Source organism: Pseudopipra pipra, chromosome 2 (genome assembly GCF_036250125.1).
Source record: "Pseudopipra pipra isolate bDixPip1 chromosome 2, bDixPip1.hap1, whole genome shotgun sequence".
NCBI lineage: Eukaryota > Metazoa > Chordata > Aves > Passeriformes > Pipridae > Pseudopipra > Pseudopipra pipra.
In genome coordinates this window covers 106,976,962-106,999,822 of record NC_087550.1, presented here as the reverse complement: position 1 = coordinate 106,999,822, position 22,861 = coordinate 106,976,962, and the positions used below count along the sequence as shown (strand labels likewise).

The 22,861-nt window shown below is 34.9% G+C and overlaps 1 long non-coding RNA gene across 1 annotated transcript; it reads left to right on the top strand.

Moving 5' to 3' along the window:
• The first annotated feature begins 2,022 nt into the window (after positions 1-2,022).
• On the top strand, positions 2,023-16,888 carry LOC135407113 (uncharacterized). Its single transcript, XR_010426706.1, has 3 exons — positions 2,023-2,238; positions 16,012-16,126; positions 16,243-16,888. It is a non-coding gene; the product is annotated as an uncharacterized LOC135407113 (long non-coding RNA).
• Positions 16,889-22,861: the final 5,973 nt, after the last annotated feature.

Genomic DNA, 22,861 nt, shown 5'->3' with positions numbered 1-22,861 from the left:
AACCTGCGCAGTGTGTTACCAGAAAAATCATTAAAAGTATCTTTTTATACTTATTTGGGGTGATAACACTAATTGTTCTCCTTAACACTAAATGGAATATTAACTTTTTCTATTTTAAATTCAACTAGTTGATGCGTAAAGCTAAAGAAGATCTAATTTCACATGCTAACCTCCCTATGTAGAAGAGAAAATTAGAGGAATAGGGAAATTGAGTTGTAATAAAAGTCTTCTGTGTATATTTTCTCTATCTCTTTTTGAAACCATTTGTTAATAACAGAGATAATAGAATAAAGCATGCTGTGCACTTTTTATTTCCTATCAGAAATTATTAATTGTTTTTGGCAGTACAGAATTCCACACAAAGAAATGACTTTGCCTTCTTCACTCAAAGGAGGTATGTAACAAGGAGAAAACTGACATGCAAAAGCTTTTTAACCAAGTCCCCTGAACTTGTCTCTCCTATATAATTTCCACGAAGTAAGCATCAATTGAAGTATTTCTGACCTCCTTCATGGGATATGACTCATGCTTCATCAAGACCCAAATTCATCCTTTGAAACTACTGAAGCTGCTTATTAGATTTGGAATTAGTCTTCCTCAGTACAAAGGGTGGAGAAAGACATCCTCTCCCAGCTGCAGCTGTGCTGACTGATGCTTAGAGGAGAGATGTCACCTCACACCCATCTGATCTTTCCCGCCTCCCTGCTGGAAGTAACCAGCCCCTCCCTTACCATCGGCCAGATGAGCTTTTCCAATCATCCCCTTCTCCATTTCCGCCAAAACTGGCTGGGAAGGGTGTTTAAATACTTCACAGAATCACAGAATATACCAAGTTGGAAGGAACCTACAAGGATCATCAAGTCCAGCTCCTGGCCTTGTAAAGAACCATTCCCAAGAGTCACACCATGTGCCTGAGAGTGTTGTCCAAATGCTTCTTGAACTCTGTCAGGCGTGATGCGGTGACCACTTCCCTGGGGAGCCTGTTCCAGTGCCCAACCACCCTCTGGGTGAAGAACTTTTTTCTCAAATCCAACCTAAACCTTCCCTGACACAATTTCAGGCCATTCCCTCGGGTTCTGTCACTGGTCACCACAGAGAAAAGATCAGTGTCTACCCTTCCTCTTCCTCTTTAATCATCTTCATCACAGCTGAAGCAAGGTAGGAAGTGCAGAAAGGGCACTGAACCCAGAGGAGAGTGTCAGACCTGAAGGGTGTCAGACAGCAACTCTTCAGCCCCCATACTGCAGATTCAGGGAGATATCTCTCTGCTGCAGGGCTGTGACTGTAGCAGGATGTCTTCCTGGGGTATATGGGAAGTGGCAGAAGTAAAAGGTACCCTTTTTTACCCATGTACTGCGTACCCTTCCTCTCTGATGCACTTGGTTTAGGAAGATCCCCACCCCAGCAGAGACTCCTCACCTTGCAGTGCCCCACATTACTCCACTGCTGTGTAGGTGCAATGGTTTGTGGACTGAGTGGAAAACCACGTTTTTAGGATGGTGTGAGTATAGTCTTCTCTGGCTTACACTGCTCTTGAATTTGCTGCCAGCTCTGACCAAAAGCAGTGGACCTTCCCCTTTTAGTCACTGACTCTACAGCACCTATATGAGTTATCAGCAAGAAATCAGATAAATTAATCTCACAGATTGCAAATTCAAAAGTAAATATTTTTTTTTGTTTTTGTTCCAAAGCTATTTCATAGAACTGATCCTACATCTTGAATCTTGCTTTGGAGAACAGAGACTAAAAACATGTGACAGGGATGAAAGGATAGAAGTGTCCCTTTCAGTCACAGGCTGGTCTTGGATCTGCTTGTACTAGCGGTGTTACTGCATTCCTACTTAGCATTTCAAGGGTTATGATTAGTGCACTTCATTCAATGTGGGAATAAATGTTTGAGATGCTTGCTCTCTGAGTCACTCCTGAAAAGCAGTCACCATTAAGATCTTAAAAAGGTTTGCTGGAAGCTTTCTTGCCTGTAATAATAAAAATATTTGAAAAGTACCAAGCACAGAAACAAAAGTTTCAGTAGAAAACTGCTGTGAGAATTAATCAGAGTGTGAAGTGAAACATCCTCAAACCTTTAGCAGATAAGTGAGAAGTCATTAAAGCAGAGAACCCTAATGTGAAAAGCAGAAGTTGTTTCCATGACAAAGAATGGGCTCTAAGCTGTAAGCAACAGCATCTGTTGGCTTATAACAGCAGTGATCATCCATACTCTGTCTGACTACATGTAAGGTAAGTGATATCAAAAATAATTTTCATTTGTATCAAAATCAATGGTAATTCTTGTTCAGAAGCATCTTAACTGACTGCAAATATATGTGAACTGTCAAAGCACACTGATTGGTAGTACTGATTAGTAGTACTACATGTCTTTATCTAAGCCAGCAGGTCTGATTATTAATCAGCTTCTGATCATTCAGTTCTGAGTTACATTAAATTATGCTTGTAAAATTCTGATGAGAGTCCAGATTCCTGGTCAAAAGTCATATTTCCAGAACATTTTTTTATATACTGCAGAGTATAAAGGCATCAGGGACACTGAAAGACTGAGAGCAGAAGGAACAATGTTCTTTACAGGGAATTTTGTGTCTGAATCAGAATTTATTCATGTATCTAAAAATAAAAGTTTGAAAAAATCCACAGTCAAAAGCAGAACAGTAAACTCCCAGATGACCAGGACTGTGAGTTTTCAGTATTTTCTCTCAATGATTCAAATAACTATGCAAGTTTGAAAATAGATATGATGTATTGCTGAGATGGGACTGGTGTGAAAAGATTTAAATAATGGGAATATTTTGGAAAAAAATACACTAAGACACTTCGAGTGTGTCTTATCTCTTATATTGTATGCAATTTTATTATTTTTAGCTGCAAATCTAATATTCATACTCATGCTTTACAGAAGGTAATTTATGATCTCTCCTGTACATTTTTTAAGAAACCTTGAAAAAATCATAGGCAATAATTTTCTGTATTTGCTCAATTCATATAATCCATACAAATTAGTTTCATATATATTAATGTAATTTAACTGTGTATACATTTGGACGATAGTTTATTACTAATAAAACGTAACTTTATGTTTTACAGGAAAAAGAGATAGAAGACATGGCTCTCTAATACTGCTGTAGGAGAGAATTACTTTAAAATTGTAACCTTGGTAGTCATGTTGTACAAAGTAATTATAATGGCGTTTCATCTTTTGTGTTTCTATCTGCCTCTCTGTTTGTTCCTGTACTTATTGCCAGAATTGAGCAGCAAAATGCAGTTACTAAGTCCAAGCCTGACCTAGAAATCAGGTCACATGAGTTGTGGAGTAATCCAAGAGGGAGCATTTCAGATTAGGTAAAAGGGGATTTTTTTCTATAATTTTTAGGAGTGCCTAAATTATCTCCTTTCACCTTGATTCTCTGTCACTCAACCCTGTGTTCAAGGTAACTATCTAAGATCCTGGGTTTTAAACTTCAGTACTGCCACAACTTCTTCACAGCTTGTCACAAGTCACTCCATAGAACAGATTTGCTTGCTCAAAATGATTCAGCACCATCCCTTTTTTTCCCTTTTTTGTAAAAACTTGGAAGGAATAACAGAACCTGATACTTGCTGGAAGCAATGATGAACAAGGTGCTGGGTGATCTTCTGGGTAAGACTAAGTTGTGGCTAAAAGCAGCAACATTTATTTATTATTAATCTGATCAGATTTCAGCCTTGCTTTCATACATTCTACTTTCAACAGAGTAAAAAAAATACAATAGAGGGTGGGGACACCACTCCAGGGCAAACCAACAGGTTTGCTTCAGTGACATTCTTCAGGAGCAAGAATACAAAGGATAATTTGAAACACAGAAACCACCCTTACAAGTTATCATAGGTGAAGGGAATTTTATAGGCTGCAAGTCAATTTTCTAGGCAAGCCTTGTTTGTTCACCTGATCAGAGGGATAAACAGAATGTTTTATAAAACTAAAATATATCAGCACAGTCTAATAATAAATTCTGAATTGAATGGCAACAATAGTTAACTTTTAAAATTCATGTATTCAATGAATTTAATCCAATTATCTTCAAATCAGCACATGTAATATATCTAAATCCAAGATGTGTGAAATTATTTGAGCATATGCATATACACCAAAAAAAAAGAATGTTCTACTGAAATGCCATGACCAAAAGAATGGATGAGAAAATGGATACTCAAAGTATCAGTATCTCCTCACAGCACTTTTTTCCATATACCAGGCCTTGGAAGTATGCAAGGTGTGGATTTTTATTATAAACGTTGGCAATTCCATAAGTTTGTACCATCAAATGGTTTCGACATTAACTTATGTAAGATGAGCATCAGACTTATTTTAAAAATAAATTAATTAAGCAATAAGGCCTTGAATAATTTCAAGAGCTTCAAAAATTGGTAATACCTTATGTGTTCATGAAATCCACAGGAGTTAGTGAGATCATGTACTTTCCTCTTTCAGCAATTTTCCTGTGTACCTCTAGCTGTACAGCTGTGCTGTATGTATCTCTGGTACGTAAAAGAAGTGGACAGAATGGCAGCTCCACCTTCATCACCTTCTATTCTGTCTATGCAACTGATTTGAAGAAATCCACTTTGGTTTTTTTAAATTATTTTAAAAGCTGAAATAATAGCTTCATTTAAATCAATCTGTATTTTGCTAGTGATTTCAATGAGTCAGAATTTCACCAATACCAACATACACTCAAATATGTGAATGATGCATTTATGTTAAATCCTTCATTCAAAAGGGAAGAACTGAGACTCCATATGCAACCCTGTGCCCCCAGTTATAAAAATGTACAGCGAAGACTTTAAAATAGCACAGTTAGGCAAATTCACTGGTACTGAACTCTGCCTATTATTAAGATAGGCAGAGTTATTATGATTTTAATTATTAAGATTTATGGATAAAGAAATAATTCTTTCTTTGCACAAAATTATTTAATTTTAAAATGCATGGGAATATGTTGTCTTTCTTTTGTTGATTACACTGGGGAAATTAAATATATATTAATTGAGATTATCATAATGAGTGATGAAGTAATAGTCAGAGAATTGTCTTAACCAATAAGCATTTGGAAATGCTGTGAACACTGTGTATTTCAAATCAGAAAGAATTACTTTTTTAAAAAATTTATTTGGAAAATAAAAGTTTATTTTAAACAAGGAATTTAAAACCAAGATAATTTTTTCTCAGGTCATAAGGACTGTGTTGGCATGAAAATAATGACAAATCTGGAATTTGACTTCCTTATTTACAATAAAATAGCTGTTTCAGACTTATATGAAATATACGTTATAAACAAAAAACTCTAGTGAAAAAGGACAAATTTTCATTGACTTCAGATAGAAGACTTGTCAAAGCATTGCTTTTAAATTGTCTATGCCCCTCCTGCACTTCCAAAATTGCTATGAACCCCCGCTGCAAATGCCATTTTCTATGTATGCACCTTCCCAAATGTTTATACAGTAATTTTGTTTTTATACTACCACATTATATTTTAATAAAAGTTTACTTTTCAAATTATTTCATAATCAGAATGCCAAAGCTTACAGTGAAAGATGCTGCATCAGCTCTTTTGATGCTTGATACACATCTTTATAAATGCAACTGTCAGCTTTCAGGTGATAGCTTCTTGAAGTTTAATGTCACCATTGAATTATTAAAAAAAAAAAGGAATGCAGATAAGCTTAGACGGTTTGGAACCATTATTTGCTCAGCAAGTTTGCATCAAACACAGAATAAGACTATCATAAAACCAAAGCTGTATCTCTTTGGTAATGAGACCTTGCATTTGACCTGATTTCCACCTGTCACAAAAAGCTGTGCACAGAACGCTAATAAAGGGAATACGAGACTCATTTTTCTACTGAGTTGAAGTCTCAGTGAAGTGGAGATTTCACTGTAAATACCTGGTCTGTACTCACAACTGGTGAACCTTCTATAAATTAAGCAAGGAAACAAAGGCTGACACAATTTCCATGTCACTGCTCCTACCATTAGTACAGAAGAAGATAAGCAAGGGAATCTATTGTAAGCAAGGTGAATACTTCAATTTTAAATATTCCTTTTTTTATTATTTTTTTATTGAGTATTTCAGCTTCAGGATGTTTCAGTTTCCTAAAGCCTCAGCTGCTGCTATCATTAATTGCCTTAAAACTCTCCCTCAGGTTTTGTCCTTTATGTTTCAAGTATACCTGAGGGTAAGACTGGTAAAAGGCAGAAAACAAAGAGGAAAATATACAGAGGAAATATATGAGGTAAATATATAAGAGGAAAGTAACAGAAAATGTTTTTTTTAAAGACTTGCACCATTACAGAGAAAGTATAGACAAGAAGTGAGAAATGAACCGGGGAGAGGAAAATTTATATTTCCATTCATTTTAATTTGATAGTTGACAATGACAGACTATAAATAGGAATACATAGGATTTTTCTTTTTAAAGAAACAAGTGATGGATCCTCTATGAATTCTGCCCTGCTTAAACATCATCCTGCCCCATGGTGGTTTTTGTTTGTTGTTTTAAACATTTAGGTCTATTCACAACAGGATATATCTTTTCCTTGAGAATATTTTGAGCCTGTCTGTTTTTTCCTGCCTCTGATGCGCATAAGAACTTTTCCTTCTATTCTTTTGATTGTAATAGATTGAATTATAAGAACCAGTGTATAAGGAACTTCTTACTGTAGTATGCAGAATGTGAAGCACTTATTTGCTGACTTAACAGCAAATCAACAGCTTAGTCTGGACATAGACGATTACAAGATTGTGACCAAATGGGGATGGATTTGAAAATGCCAGCAATTGCACAAGAGCTGCATCCAACAGACTCATGGGAGTCTCATGGGAGGAGGAATTTACAATGCAGACATTGGTGCCTTTACCATTGCAACTGACATATATTCAGTATATTCCAAAAGAGAATATAAGCTAGTAACTTGTAATGTTACTTGTAAGCAACAAGAACTGAGCCTCTTGTTGCTACAAATGCATTCCAAGTTCTGCCATACACTTTAATTACTGAAGAAAGAGAAGCAGTGCTGCTCAACATCTTCTCCTGAAAAACAGCTAGGGGTTATAAGGGGTTTTTTTCTACATCCATCTTTTAAAATTTAAATTATTATTAGTCAAAGTGTTAGAATGGCATAACTCAGTGGATGCCTGTATTTTGAACAAGATTTTCAAAGACATTTCAACTCAAAAATCTATCCAAATCCAAAATTGGTTTTCCACGAGCAATATCCATGCTGTTTTTCAGACCACGAAAGGAAAACATCTTGCCTCCCTCCATCTCTTTCCTCCTTCCTTCCTTCTTTCTCTGCTTCCTGCCCTCCTTTCGTCCTTCTCCTTTTCCCTTCTTCTTTCCCTTTCCTTCCCTCTGAACACCTGTGGCATCCAAAACAGAAGAAATACCATAAAACTTTCTCCTGCACTGCTCATTGCTTTGTTCTCCCTTCCAGGAACATAAATACAACCAAGCTACTGCAAGTGCCTTCAAGATAGCAATTGGATTGTCCTCAAAGTGTGCCACATATAAAGTGTGTTGAAAGCATACTAAATATAGACACAGTACAGGAATGAAAGTTACTTACATACTCTCTTCAGAGGCATAGGAAAGCAGGGAAGAGTGGAGAGTAAAAAAGACAGCAATAGAAAGATCATTTTGGTATAGACACAAATCTTGGAAAATTGAAATGTTGGAGATTGGAGTCCACCTTGCAGATAGCAATGGCTGGTGCAACTAATTAATCTGTTAATTAATTGATCTAAAATTACGTGACAAATTTTAAAACCAAAATGTATGAATGTCTGTCATGGTTTAAGCCCAGATGGCAACTAAGCATCACGAAGCTGCTCACTCACTCCCCCACCAGCGGGATGGGGGAGACAATTGGGAGGGGAACAGTCAGAAAACTCGTGGGGTGAGATAAAGTTTAATAGGTAAAGCAAAAGCTGCATGCACAAGCAAAACAAAACAACGAATTCATTAATCACTTCCCGTGGGCAGGCAGATGTTCAGATATCTCCAAGAAAGCAGGGCCCCATGAAGCTCAGTGGTGACTTGGGGTGACAAACACCATAACTCTGAACACTCCCCAGCTCCTCCTTCTTCCCCTCTCTTCATATACTGAGCATGATAGGGTTGTGGAATATCCCTTGTGTCAGTTGGGGTCAGCTGTCCTGGCTGTGTCTCCTCCCACCTTCCCATGCACCCAAAGCCGCCTTTCTATTACCAACACTGTTTCCAGCACAAATCCAAAACGTAGTTCAATACTAGCCACTTTGAAGAACATTTACTCTACTCCAGCCCAAACCAACAAAACTTCTTGCCTATCTTGTACAAGGTATTGATAAATCAGTTACAACTCAGCAATATTTTTGACTGTATACGCAATTCTACAAATTTTCCTGGAAAATTCATTCAAATATGCAATATTTTAAAAACAGCAAACCTTGTTACATCAATCTATGTAATTTAATCTGGAAAGAAAAAAACACCTCTGTGTGAAATCCTAATCTCACTGTAGCCAGTATACTCACTAAGTTTGTCTGGAAAAATACTCTTTTAAGGATTTTTTTGTGTGATTGAATGGTCAGATAAGAGATCACTTATCAGAAACAGACTACAGGGAAAAAAACCCACTACCAGCGTATTCTCATCAAGGATTTATAATTAGCGGCAATTCTGACTTTTTTTTCTGTCAGAATTCTGTCTGGTTTTTTTTTTTTGTTGTAGCAAAAAACATCACTTTTATTTCTGTAATAAAATTTAATGAAACTGTAAGAAGAATATGCTTGGTGGTCTTTTTTTCCTGGTTGGATGTTTGGAGGAAAAAGAAGGCAGGATACAGGATACTTTGTGACACAGGAGCATACTTTTTACAGCACCTATGGTGAGAAAACATAATATTTCTGTTTGAATCTCTGCCAACACCAAATAAATAAATAATTTAATGGTTTAAAGAAATAAAATACTAAGATGTAGAGTTATTTTAATTTGAGACTCTAGTAAAAATAAAACTTTATGGTTACAGATATCCAAGCAAATATCTTTCTTTGATGATAAGGAAATGGTAGATCATATTAATGGAATACCAATCTGGTGCTGAATACTCATCTAGTCATTCTCACCTCCTACGTTCTGTCATCCTCCTTTAATGGCATATTCAAGGAAAGGATTATATAAAAGAAGTTTATTATAAAATAGGATAGAATGAGTCACCAAAGGATACTTAAAATCAGCCTGTCCAAGAGGGTGGTAATATTGTCCTACTTAATTTGCTTGCTTATGAATTATATTTCTACTATCCTAAAAGGACATGTATAATAGGGTTCCAGCTTTATGTTGATAAGTCAGTCTATATTTACTCCACACCCAAATGTGCAGGTAACGTTGGATATTCATTGTGCCTTAAAGGACTAAGGTCTTAAAAACAGTGGATCTGAATCAACACTGCACTTTAGCAAAACTGAACTTTGCCAGTGGAAATGACTCATATAATTCAGGTTAGGAACATACTAAGCATTATTCTTAGATCAAGGTCTTTGTCAAGGAGTAGATCTCTGCTTCAATCAGAATTTGATGAAATTAATTTTCTTTTTTTGTTTATGGATTTTGTCTTCCATAGAAGAAAATTATGTGCAATAAAACAAAAATTAAATATGATTCTTGCTTCATTCATTGTGGAAAATTAAATTTATACAAGAAGAGATGTCAGCTAGGAATCAAACGATGACCTTTGTTTAAGAGATCAGATTTTCTGAAATAAAAGATTTAATGTGCTGCCTACAATTAAGGCAAATACTCTTCGTTGGTAAGGAATTCAAACACTGTTGACATGTAATTAAAATTTTATAACCACTAAAATATACTTGAAATAAGTTAGAGGAACAATAGATTTTTTCTTTCAGTTATTCCACTAATTTTTTGTGACACTCTGTTTTTGCTAAATACAATTTTTTTAGGAAAAAAAATCACCCTGGCACTATGATAGCTTAGATGTTTATTTTAGAAGGGTTAAATTGTTATTCCATTGTGATTGATAGTTACAAATAAAGTTATATATATCTTGATATGTATACCTTGTTAAAGGTACAGCTTACTATTTTTTTTGGCCTGAATATCCTTGAGAGGCCTTGCTTTTTCTATCCACACCCGTCTCTAGTCAAGTAAGAAAGCATTCTAAAGCAAGTTATACTTATTATATTTTTATAGCACATGCCTTTCCTGCAATGAATGCCTTATGTAAGAATTCAGAGTGGATGGAGAACATTTAAGTAGAGATACACCTGGTTAAAGGGATTGTGCTCCTTTGGAAGGGTGCATGTCTCAAATATGGCAGTTATTAAAACTTGTTCAGAAAACATTCAGCCAAAGAAAATTGATATAATGCAATGCCATTTATGTAGGCTGGCATTTCTGAACAAGAAAATGTATCTGTATGTATGATAGTCACACATATTTTTAACTGTGGTCCAATGTATAATATTATTCTAAGCTATTTTCTTTCTCTGCAGCAGCTCTTAAAAATATCTTCTGTTCTCAGATCCCATGAAAGGAAACAAGCTCCAAAATAGCAACGGCCAATTCTGAACAGGTTTGGGGAGCTGTTTTTCTTTTTTTTTTCTTTTTTTTTTCTTTAGATAACTTGCAGATACAAGAATAAAGCTACGCCAGGTTGGCATTCTTTGATATAAATTTCAAGGTAAAAAAATCTATCAGAAACAGAAACACTTCCATGTTTTCTTTTCTTCTTTGTTTTATCAAAATCAATATCAAAATCCAATTATGCATGTTCTATGAAAGAAGACCACTGCTAAATCTGAAAGAGGATTTATGCCCCCTCATTTTGCCTAGCTTCCCATATATTAGGACGTTCAAAAACCACGATCCATCTGGTGTTTCAGGAAACTACAGTATGTAGGCAATTGACTTTTCACTCATAAATGTTTCTTCAGCACCTGAAAATATTTACTTTTACATGATTACAGCTCTCTATAGGCTGAATATTTAGCACACGATTTCCTTAAGATCCTTCAGCAAGACATCTCCCAAATCTCCTCCAATATCAGACCGGGAGGCATTTTTACCATATGAATCACAAAATTGGTCTTGGGAGTTAAAAAAAAAAAAAAGACAACTACACTGTCAGATAAAACTGTAGGTCTTCTTCTTAATAAGGATTTTAGTGCCCCAGCTAGGATGTAGGAGATAAGGTTACAGTCTCTCCAGTGATGGAGGGAATTTAAACTCTTATTGCCTAACAGACAAATGCTTGGTATTATATTTCCTGTGACAGGACTCAGTTTTTTCCACTGTAGTTGTCCCATGTTTTATACAACAAAATGAACACTGTTTGGCAGAGATAGAAGTCACACATAAAAATTATTTGGTTTCATCTGTCTCTGGTGTAGTTGATGAAAAATGCTGATTGAAGTATTTGATACAGAAAGAAGCATAAAATGATTAATAGGTCTTAATAGCACCTGTAAATAGAACAGAATAGCACTACTTAACTAAAGAAAAAAGATCTTGCAGACTGGAAGACGTCAAAAGGAACTTGAAAAATACCATTCAAAGATATTTCAGTGCAAGGAATCTAAATGAGGTAAATAATGTGCGTTTAGGGAACTCAGTTTTTCAATAACGAAACATATCATCATAGTAAACTCATGCATTTCATTAAATGCTGTTTAAGGTAATTATCTAAATGGCAAAAAATCCTCATCAACCAGAATAACACTCCTAAATTCTAGAGAGAAAAGAACAGCTTTCTACTGGTCTCTTCATTCTATCTAGGCTATTTTAGCATCATAATATGTTTTTGAAAGAATACAGGATATAACTTCTACTCATTCATGCATTGCAAAGCTTGCTTTGATGACTAGAATTTTGATTTGGGAATTTGTTAGATGGAAAACTATCTACAAGTTGATATTACAATATTCAGTATTTACTAAAGTGCTTAAATCAGTTTACTGTTTTAGAAAAAAGGTGAAAATTTACATTTTAAATAAAGGCATAAAACCATTATATATTAAAGAAAAATATTATAATTGTTTAAGGTTATAAACCCTCAGAGAAATAAAATATCTTTATGCAGATTTTAGATGCTGGTTTGTTTGTCTGTGAAAATAATTATGAAACAGAATACAATCCTTTTATGAAACAAAGACAATCCTTATTCCCATAATTGGCAAGTGTCCTTAAGCTATTCCTTCTACATTATTATTCTTTAAAAAAAATCCCAAAGTTGGACTAAGAATAATTGTAATATCTTTCAAATCAGATAGTGTAACTTTACTCCTATATGCAGATGATTATCTAGTATATGTAATACATATGACTAATACAATATGATGAATCTTCTACTAGGGAATTTCACGACTGTTTTTTATAGCCCACTGTTTATAAACGAAGACTTTCCAAATTTAAAATAGGCAGACCCAAACTGAAATATGAGACACTATGGTAACAGTGTTCGTCAGATTCTAAACGTGTCTCACTAATGGTAATTAAACAGCTCATGTAGGGTGCTATAAGACTGAATCTTACTGGCAGACTACTTAAAATAGGAGAGTGTAAAATATACACAGGAAAAAATAAAATAGCTTTCTGTCACAAATCAAAGTGCAAATCAATTCTGCTAAAATACTTTAGCAAAATGTGATAGGAGGAAAATTTATACACAGAAAAATCAAAGATGATCTGGAAAACGAAGATTACCTCGTGTAATCCTAGAAACAATTGCAGCATGTGTAAGGACCCTATGACTGTGATTTAGATAAATTATAGTTAAATACTGAGAGGAAAAAAAATAGGGAGGAAAGAAGACAATAAAAGTAGCTGAACTCTCCACCAAATTCCTGTAGATTCCTTTCCATCAGACACATCTGTAAAATGAACATGTATGAAAAATAATTTGAAACTAGGAATTAGAGTGGTATCAGTTTCAAATTTATCTCAGCCATGACATTTATGAGGACTAGAGTTTGGAAACCTACCAGATTTTTTGTACATGTTCAAGATAAAAGAAATAGAAAAGTTGACATATACTTCATTTGTCCACTCTGTCTTGAATACCTGACATGACAAGCGTATTTAGGAATAGGAGATTTAAAAAGGCAAAAATGAGGAATACGTCAATCATCTGGGATGGAAATTTACTGAAGCCATAGTTACAAAATATTGATCTTTTTAGGGTACTTTCATGATTCAGTGTGAAAACTGAAAACTTACCCCAAAACCCAAGAATACACATCACCTGTATCTCTGAAAGGCCATGATTATTTATATGCCTTTGTTATACCATTTTCACTTCAGGTAACTTAAAAGATCTTGCCCTGAAGATCTTTCCTAGAAACAAACAAATAAATCCCACAGTACTAAAAATAAACATAAATTCTTTAAAAAATTTTAAAAAATCAAACAAATGCATGCTTCCATAGCTTATCTCAGTGAATGTATCACAAAGATGTGAAAACATTTTTATAAGGGAGCCTTTGAAGTTTATGTCTTCATTATCTCTCTTCTCAAGGCTTATAGATGTGTCATCAGTAAGCAGTTGTTTTCAGAATGGTAATGTGGATATGATAGTCTGATCTATTCTGTTCTCAAGAAATGTTCTTCACTAAGAGAAAAGTTATTACCATTTTGATGGTCTTGGAAGCTGCTAATAATCATATTCGTGAAGCAGGATATGTTCTTTGGAAACTGCATTTAGGAGAGGCAATTTGGGGAAGCATAGTTTCTTTTCAGTTATTGACATTAAACAGCACTCTTTCTGTTTTACTTAATTTGTGTGTGTGTGTGCATGTAGGTGTCTATAAAAATAATATTTATTACTGGGGTTATTACAATACACCATGAAGGAACACACTGGTAGTCCCGTGAAATGAAAGTTTCAAAGAGCCCAATGTTAGTCTGATTCCTTTTGCCATTGGTGAGATACACACCTTATCACATGGAGAGAATACTTCTTATGACAAAATGCTAACAGAAATATATTGCCACTAGCAACATCACTATAACCTTTGGTGAACTACATACAATTATCTGCTTGAAAAAAGTACTCATTTTGGGTTTTTTCTTATGATATAATAAGATATTATCTCCTTATTCCCACTGCAAGATGAACATAATTCTAGAAAGAGTTTCCTTGGTTTAACCATAGATACGGCAGCATAAATACTCAACATTTCATGAATCATGAGTATGCCTCATTAAATATTTTAGTAGCATAATTTAATGTAATTTAATTTTTCCTGCCAACATCCTTCCAGAACATTCCCTTCTGGCTTCCCAGAGGAGAAGCCATGATTGCTACATTGATTTGAAAAGATCAAATTTACCCAGTATATATTCTGAAATTTTTCATTAAATGAAAAACTGTCCGTTTGTCCCCTGTCCAACTGGCATGATGATCAGTTGAAATTATGTCTTCACTGAAGTGATAGACACAAACATATTTTGTTGAGGTTTTGATTTCAACTATTTAGTGATGTCTCAAAGCTGGAGATCAGAAACCAGAGTACCATGGTAATGCCACCAACTGTGTCAAAGTCTCTGGAAAGGAAGAAATCATGGTCATTGCCACCTCTTCTTTATTTTTTGGATAGTCGCAGAGTTATAAATGTTTTAAAATCCAAAACTCTTCTAAGTATGTAGATATTGCCTAATATCACAGAAAACCAAAAAAATAAAACAGAAAACAGCTCAGACTTGAACCACATCATTGCTAGGTCTGTTTTTCCTGGTTATCCTTATACAACTAAAGCATCACAAGAAAATCTGGTGAACTGTAGCTGGCAAAAGAAGGGCCAGTTCGAGTGTCCACTTGTTCAGTTTCTCGTAAAAGAAAAATAAATGTTACATAGATACAACATATCCTCACATTTTTATGTAGTAGAATTGAGTTATGTCGAAGAAAGGTCTGAAGAAAGAGCTATGTTATGGGTAATGCCTGAAAATCTAGCCTTAGAGATTTTAGTCAAAGGGGCTGAAGATAAAAAGTGGGTAATTTTAAGCCTGGGTTCACATTTGCAAGAGCAAAGTTCTGAGGTATCTTCTGATCTCCACAGGTTCATGTTTTTGTGTTTTCTTTAAAAGTGATGCTATTGGGAGACATAAAACACACTGTATTTGAATATAGATTAAATTATAAAGAACAGAAATTTTTAGACACCTGCTTTTCTCTTCAGATAGTTTTCTGTGCCCTAGCATGCACCAAAAGTGTATATGTGCAGAAAGTGCACAAAGCACTTTGTAAGTTAATATTCCTCATGTCCTTATAAAGTCTCTTGTAAACCAACCCTAATGCAGAGGACATCCATTTTTTCCCCCATGCTCTTGACTTGATTCATTCAGCCTCTTTAATAAAAGAATCCTTGCAGGTTGTCCCTGTTTCTACAATTTGTATTTAAACTATAAAGATAAAACAAGAGCAGCCAATGGAAAGCTTATGTTTTAAGGATTGCAATAACTGTAAGGCCAACAAAGACTGTTGAGTGTTCCTGCTATTAGACATGTCAAGTTCAATAAATTTCACCTATTTGCATAGGCCCTGAAGTTCTATTTGTATTCAATTGCTGTCATAGACATTTTTCACTACAGGCTGGATCTCTCTGATGAGAAATGTTCAATACACCCTTCACCCAGAGATCTGAGGAAGTCAGATAATACATTAGCAGCAGAACTGAACACGTTTTTTAAGCTGTCATTTACAATAATCAATGAAACGATTGTTTTGTGGGCTGCATTAGGGAGTATATTATATTGCACTGTCCTCCTGGATAATGGATGTTCTTTCCACTCTCGTGTAAGTGTACAGAAGGACACTTAACCTCTGATTCTCTTATTATTAGGTTTACAGTGAAACAGTGAAAGGAGTTTTAGTAGTTATGGATGGCTTGTGAAATTTGTAAGTGAAACTACTTAATGGGCTGATGAAAGCCAGAGAAATTCACTGTCGAATCTTATTTTTTGCAGTGGACAACAATAGGACTAGCAAATTTCTTTGGAGAGATGAACTGAGGAAATTGGGTTACAGGACTTCAGTAAAATAAAACAGACACATTCATTTCCCAGTAGTACCTTGCAGAAGGTGAGGACAGTTTACTGACGGAGCCACAGCTAGTACTTATTTGCATGAGTTTTTAAAAGTTTAATCAGAGAATCACAGAGGCAAAAAGGTAATTTGTATCTATTTTTTTTCTACAGGAATTGCTCGCTGTCTTTCTTAAAATAATTCTTGGGTGCATTACAGTGAGGGGACAATGTGATTGACCATCCTTGCATCCAAGTACCATGCAGAGTATATACAACTACAAATGTGTAGCTACAAAAGTAGCTCTTTACTTTTAGGTATATTGTTCTGGCTATATACATTCTCTGTATCATCAGAAAAGGCCTGAAAGATACAGAATAATCAGCATGTACTTTTAACCTTACAGAACATGGCTACTTAAGTGATTTCTAGGTGGAAGAAGAGCAGTATAATTGGACTGAGTTTTCACATAAATCCTTTCCAACAGGAAATGCAGCTCTTTTACTGATAATATACATAAAGCTTCTTACTGAAAAATGCTGGTTAAAGAAATTAATGATTCCGAATATGTGTAGAGAGACATATCAAAAGGCATAGATTTAAGAATAATTCTATTTGCTTCCAAAGTTACTTGTTCAGTGTTAGAAGGAAATTGTGATGACACTTCTTAAGTATCTTCATTATAATTATCATATTAAAAGGCATACTCTATCAAAAACATTATGCTGAATTTATTTTGTATTTTCTAGGGCACAATGTTAATTTATATGCACACACAGAGATATATGTGTCCGCATACATTTTTTTTAACTAATTACATTAGCCTGAAAAAAAAATTTAAGTTTTGATGGTTTTGGGTTTGGTTTGTTTTGTTTTGTTTTGTTTTTGGTTGTTTTTGGTTGAATAGCAAATTATATCTTTAAATAAATGGAAAAGAAGGGAAGTGTGATTAGGAAGGTAACACATATCTTGTTACAATCATCTTCATAGCCACTCTCTGGTCTTACTCCACTATGTCCTTGTCTGTCTTGTCCAGCACTGGAAACAGATATGGCTCACCAGGGCACAGTAGAGAGAAAGGATGATCTCTCTCAACCTGCTAGTAACCCTCTGCCTAATATGACACAGGATGCTTTCGGCCTTTGTTGCTGGTTCATGGTCAACATGGTGTCCACCATGCCTCCCAAGTCCTTCTCTGCAAAGCTGCTTTTCAGCCAGTGTGCAGTGGTACCTGGCTTTATTCCTTCCCAGGTACAGGACTTGGTATATGTCTCTGCTGAAGTTCAGGATGTTCCTCCTGGCCCGTTTTTCCAGACTGTCAAGGTTCCCCTGAACAGGAAGACAACCATCTGGTGCATCAACTAATCCTAATTTTGTAGCATCTGCAAATATTGAAATTTTAAAGGTAGAAACTACTAAACCTATGTTTTTATAATTTATCATACAAATCTTCATTTTGCATTCACTTCAAGTAGTATTATGCATTAAAAGACCTCCAATAAATTAGTTACATTATTTGGTGAATAAAAAAATTGGGTCTTATTCATTATGCACAAAGGTTTCAGAAGTTGACTGTATATTATTCATTCTCAAACCACTTTCACACACTGGTTGTATGATTTGTTTTCAAATCTCCTACATGGTTTATTATTTTACAAACAATAATGTTTTTTATTCGAAACTGAAATTGATATTACATGCTACAGGTAGTGAAACATTGTGTGAATGTTCCTCTTAAAAAGATAAAAGATCCTCCATAGAGATACAACAGTTCTTGTGAATAGGAAGTTGCACAGGTATTTCTATATCTGTAAGTTAATGAGCATTGGGGAATGTTTCCAGAACTACACCTTTCTTTTTAATAGCCAATTACTTCTGAAAATTTTAAGAATGATCCCCAAAATAATTTACAGCAAAGACAACTATCACTGCCCCCAAAAATTACGGGGCGTGATGGGGGCAGCAGCACAGGTCAGAACTGGTTTCTGGTGGGCAGTTTGGATGTGCATGCTGTGTTTTGGAGAAGAAGGAAATGAATAATATAAACATGAGGCACTCCTTGACACTAAACAACAATGCCAGGGAACAGCCCCAGGCATATTTAGTTTTGTAGCATAAATAAAACAAGCTATGGACTGGGAATCCCATTATGGTGAATGCCAAAGTAGGCACGAGTTCCAGTGTCCTCATTGCCCAAGACAGAGAAGCTCTTATTAAGACTGGATAATCTTTTTGTTTGTTTGGAGAAGTCAGGTTTAAGCATCATCGTATGTAAAACCTGGAGATAATGTTTAAAGGCCTGTAGAGATTTGAGAATTAGACATTACATTAAGCAGTATTTATGTATTATATAATTAAATATGTAGTATATAATATATATATACTTGCATATATAGATACATATAGAATACATATATAATTACATATACAATACATATGTAATAATTAATTATAATTATACAATTAAAATCAGCAAATAAATAAATGTATTTATTCTTCTTTGCTTTTTAGGATTTTTTTCCACTTTGACCATACTGTGTTGTTCATGCTCTTCTCTCCTTCAAAATTCCTTTACACTTACCAAAAAATACAATACTTGTAATAGAAATTATCTGGTAGGAATTCAAACTCCAGCTCATGAATTCCTGTTCCTGCTTTGAATTGTGCCAAAATTAAAGACTTCCCACATCCTGCTTCCTTTCATTCTTCTGTTTTACTTTTTTCCTCCTAAGGATTGAGCCCTGTGGATTTATCCACAATTAAACAAGCTTAGAAGTCTTTCTCACATACATAAATTTATGTATAAACTTTCCTTTATGCATAGATGAACACACAACACACACACATAGCATTGCAAAGAGGAATTGGAGATGTAGGAGTTCTCCAGCCATTAGAAAGCATTTCAGTCTTTGTCCAAGGCAATAGAAAGGGAAATTACATTCTATAAAACCCACAAAAGTCTGAGAAGGTTATTACTAAAGAAAACGCACTTGATTTTTCTATAGACAATTTCAGAGAATGATAGTGATACAAGTACAAAAAAAACACTAGCTGATGCAGTCAGTTCACCTTTAACTATGTGAGAAGTTCTAATATAAATATTGAAATTATTTATCTGAAATATATTCATCCTAAATATACTGACTCAATACAATTTTTTTCCAGGGCTCTGATTCACCTAGAGTTGTGAATTAAAATCTAATGGCTGAAGATGTTTTTGCTTTTACCTGTGCATGCTTCTCCACTGATGGCTGGCGCTTTTCAGAGTGACATCCCCAAAGAGTACTTAGCAGAAGACCCTAACCACCAGTTTTTTACCTGCTGTTTTAAAATAGCTGAAAATCTCATGCTTAGGAGCAGGAGTTGCAGGTGACTCCAGTGTTGACCAGGCACCCACTACACTTGCAGCATCGGGCAGTATCTGAGTCCACACACAGTCCAGAGGATCCAAGCATCATCTCAGGGGCAGGGATGGAGACTGTGCCTGCTGCGGCATGACTGGGATGGGGAATGATGTGGGGTCCCGGGCTGTAGGGTGAGGGGGTGAAGTGCCAGGACTAGACCCAGGGGGGAGTTGATCTGAGACCAGCTTAGTTAGAGCCCTCAGATCCTAAAACCTTGCTAGTTTTCCTTTTCGGTTGAGGGAAAGCTAAACATTCTTCATAGTTTTGTGATTAGGGTATTTTGGCAGTCGTAGTAATGTGTTTGTTGATGCATCTTTTTTCTTTGAAAGAAAGTGGAGGTGGGCAGGGGAGGGAACTAGGTTAAGATGCATGTTTGTATTATCTCTTTTCTCATACCACTGCAAATGTTTTCATCTGCAATCTATCACTTTGAATCAAGGTGACTTAAAACTAGTGTTCTCCTTTCCTAGGCAAGTGTTCTCAAATCTGTTTTCTGTACATCTTTTCAAAACAAAGTAGGAATAGAGAAGTCTTCATACTTTTGCTTTCACACACAGAGGTTCCTGACAATTCAATTGTTTCATTTCAGGAGAAATGAGAGAAAAGGAAATTAGGAAAGCTCAGGTGGAAAGCTACAAAATGGATGTGTTATGATTTGTATATCAATAATTAGAAACCGAGCAGAGCAGATGACAGAATGGTCATTTGTTAAGTGCTCAGACAGAGGAGACTGTTGCAAACAAAGACACCTTTATTCTGTTATAGAAAAGAGGAGGAAAATAACTACTGTATGAATAAGTATTCCTCAGGAAAATTGTTAGCTGAAGAGGGGGTTTGAGGATGCAAATTATGACAGACAGCAGAGGGCCAGAATATTCACAGTTTGAGGCTTCTTAAATTTGCCTAAGCAGCACAGCTTCAGCTGGAAGATCATTTTCAGTGTGCCTGAGGTTATACTGAATGAGTAGAAAACCTGCACATAAATGCATGAAACAGGAAAGCCCAAGGATGCCAGGGGAGACTTGTATTGAGAAACAAGGTTGTCTTGTGAGAAGGCTTCACCCCAGTATTGCAGCACATTGTTCAAATGCTTTTGCTAGAGCACAAAAGCGAACAAGATAAAACCAAAAAAAATTAAATATGGCGAGGAACCCCTCATTTCACCTTTGCTTACAAGTACTCTATTTAACTTACAAAATGATGTAATGGACAACTCAGAAACATAGGTATGATTTTTCCTATATTTCCTAAAAAAAATTAGAGAAGGTAGGAAACATAATATTTTTGGGGAAAGGTAAGAACAGAAAAGAAAATTAGTGAATGTAAGCTCTGATATCTGTCGGGAATAAAAATGAGGGGGAAAGAAAAGAGAGAATTTAGGGACAAAAGATGAGTATTCTAATTTCTAATAGTCCATTTCTAGCCACTGATGCCTACTATTAGGTGAAAAAAAAGGCAGAATGCTACAATTGCAGTTTGGCCCTTGCTGTTAACAAAACATCTGAAGAGGCAGCTCAAACCATCTAAATGGTGAATATTAAGCTGTCTAAAAACTAGTTACAAAGAGAATTTAGCAAATTATAGTCGAGGAAATATATATACTTCAAAAAAACCCTCATTTATCACAGAGCTAAGCATTTACTTTGAATGTTTTGTGTTCAGCTACATTTTCCACTGGAAAATGCTCTAGTAATTTGTTTCAGTAACAATCTTATTTATTCTGATTTTTGAGATAATATTTGAACATAAAATTGAAATTATTCCATATCAACAGATATAATTTACATGATTTTTAGTAGCTTCTATAGAAGAATTTGGTTTTGTGAGAGATGGTGGTATTCTGATTTGTGATCCAAACTGGAACAAAATTATATTTTGAAATGAAAATATTTAATCTAGGAAAAAAAATAATCCAATGCTCCACACTTTTCTGGTTTATTCTTAGAATTTTTAAAGTGTTTATGGAACTTCCGAGCAGGTGGGTAGGGAAAAGAATAATGTATATTAGAGCAGGAAAGTACCAGATAGAAAGTAAGAAAAGTCTTGCAGGCTTTTAGACAAACTAAATTAAATTTTTTTCAGATCTACACTCAAGAAAGCTTCATATTAGAGGTAAAGAAATACATGAAGCTTGGGTCAGTCATCATATATAATATGAGTACAAGCATGAATTTTGCACATAAAACAGTGTTCTGGGAGACAAAATATCAGTGCTAGTGAGCAAAAGAGTGATGTGGAATAGGAAAAAACCAAATAGATTAAGAATGTATAAGTTAAACTTTTCTGCATGTAAAATTAAAAAAAATAGACAATTAATATTTAAAAACAAGCAGAAAGTATATTTATGGATTTATTTATAATCATTTTATTTAATTATAGTTATTGTCATTTGGACTTCAATGCACTTAATCAGAAATAACTTAAATAAGTTCTGTCTCAACACTTTCAGACAATAGAAAAAAAATATTTTCCTCTCTTTTCCAGAGGGTCTAATTAACTTAGCTGATTTCTCCATAACTCTTGTGGATTCATGATCAAAAATTAGCTTAGAAATTTAGGATATTTCCATATATTTCAGTGGAGTTTTTCTTCCCTTTTTTAGAAGTTTTCATTTCGAGTCTTAGCTTTTCTACTTATTGAAGAGCAGTAATTCTAACTTAATTTTAAAATTAGTTTGTATGACTGCTTGAGGTCTAGCCTTGTGTTCCTTCCTTCCTTGCTGCAGGCAAGTTCAATCACTCAGGTAAATGAACACTGAAGAATAATTGCATTTGGTGAAAGCATACTGGTCCCAACGGTGTAAGTTAATTTCAACTCTGTAACTTCTCTCTGGACTCCATTTTGGATTTTAGCATCAAGAAAAGTCAAGGAAAATGCTGAACGATCTGGCTTTTTTTACAGACCCTTTTATGAGACAATGTCACCAGTATTTCCCCTTCATGTACAATACAACTTTTTCACAGAAACATAACCGTTAATAAATTTAGGTCTATGATGTTTTTTATTTAATATTTTGTGCAACTACCCTGTCCTTAAATAATTAGGATTCCTTCGGGCTGAGGCATTTGCAATTCATCAAAAAGGAAAAGTATTTATTTAGTGAATATCCCTTAGATTGACTGATATAAAAATTCCTTTAATTGACTTATCTGCATGTCTATGAGAAATGATTTTTTTCCCTGTGATGGGTTAATCACCATTGTAACAATGTTACCAATATATTTTCTATCCTAAGTTATATTTTTCTTTTCATTTAGTGTATATCAGGATGTCTTCATTAGACTGAAAAGCTAGTCCATCAAGAGTTGATGAAGTGAATAAACTTAAATGCCTGGTAGGGTTAATCTTTAAGATTAAGGCTGAAATTAATCACAAGCAGTCAGTTTAG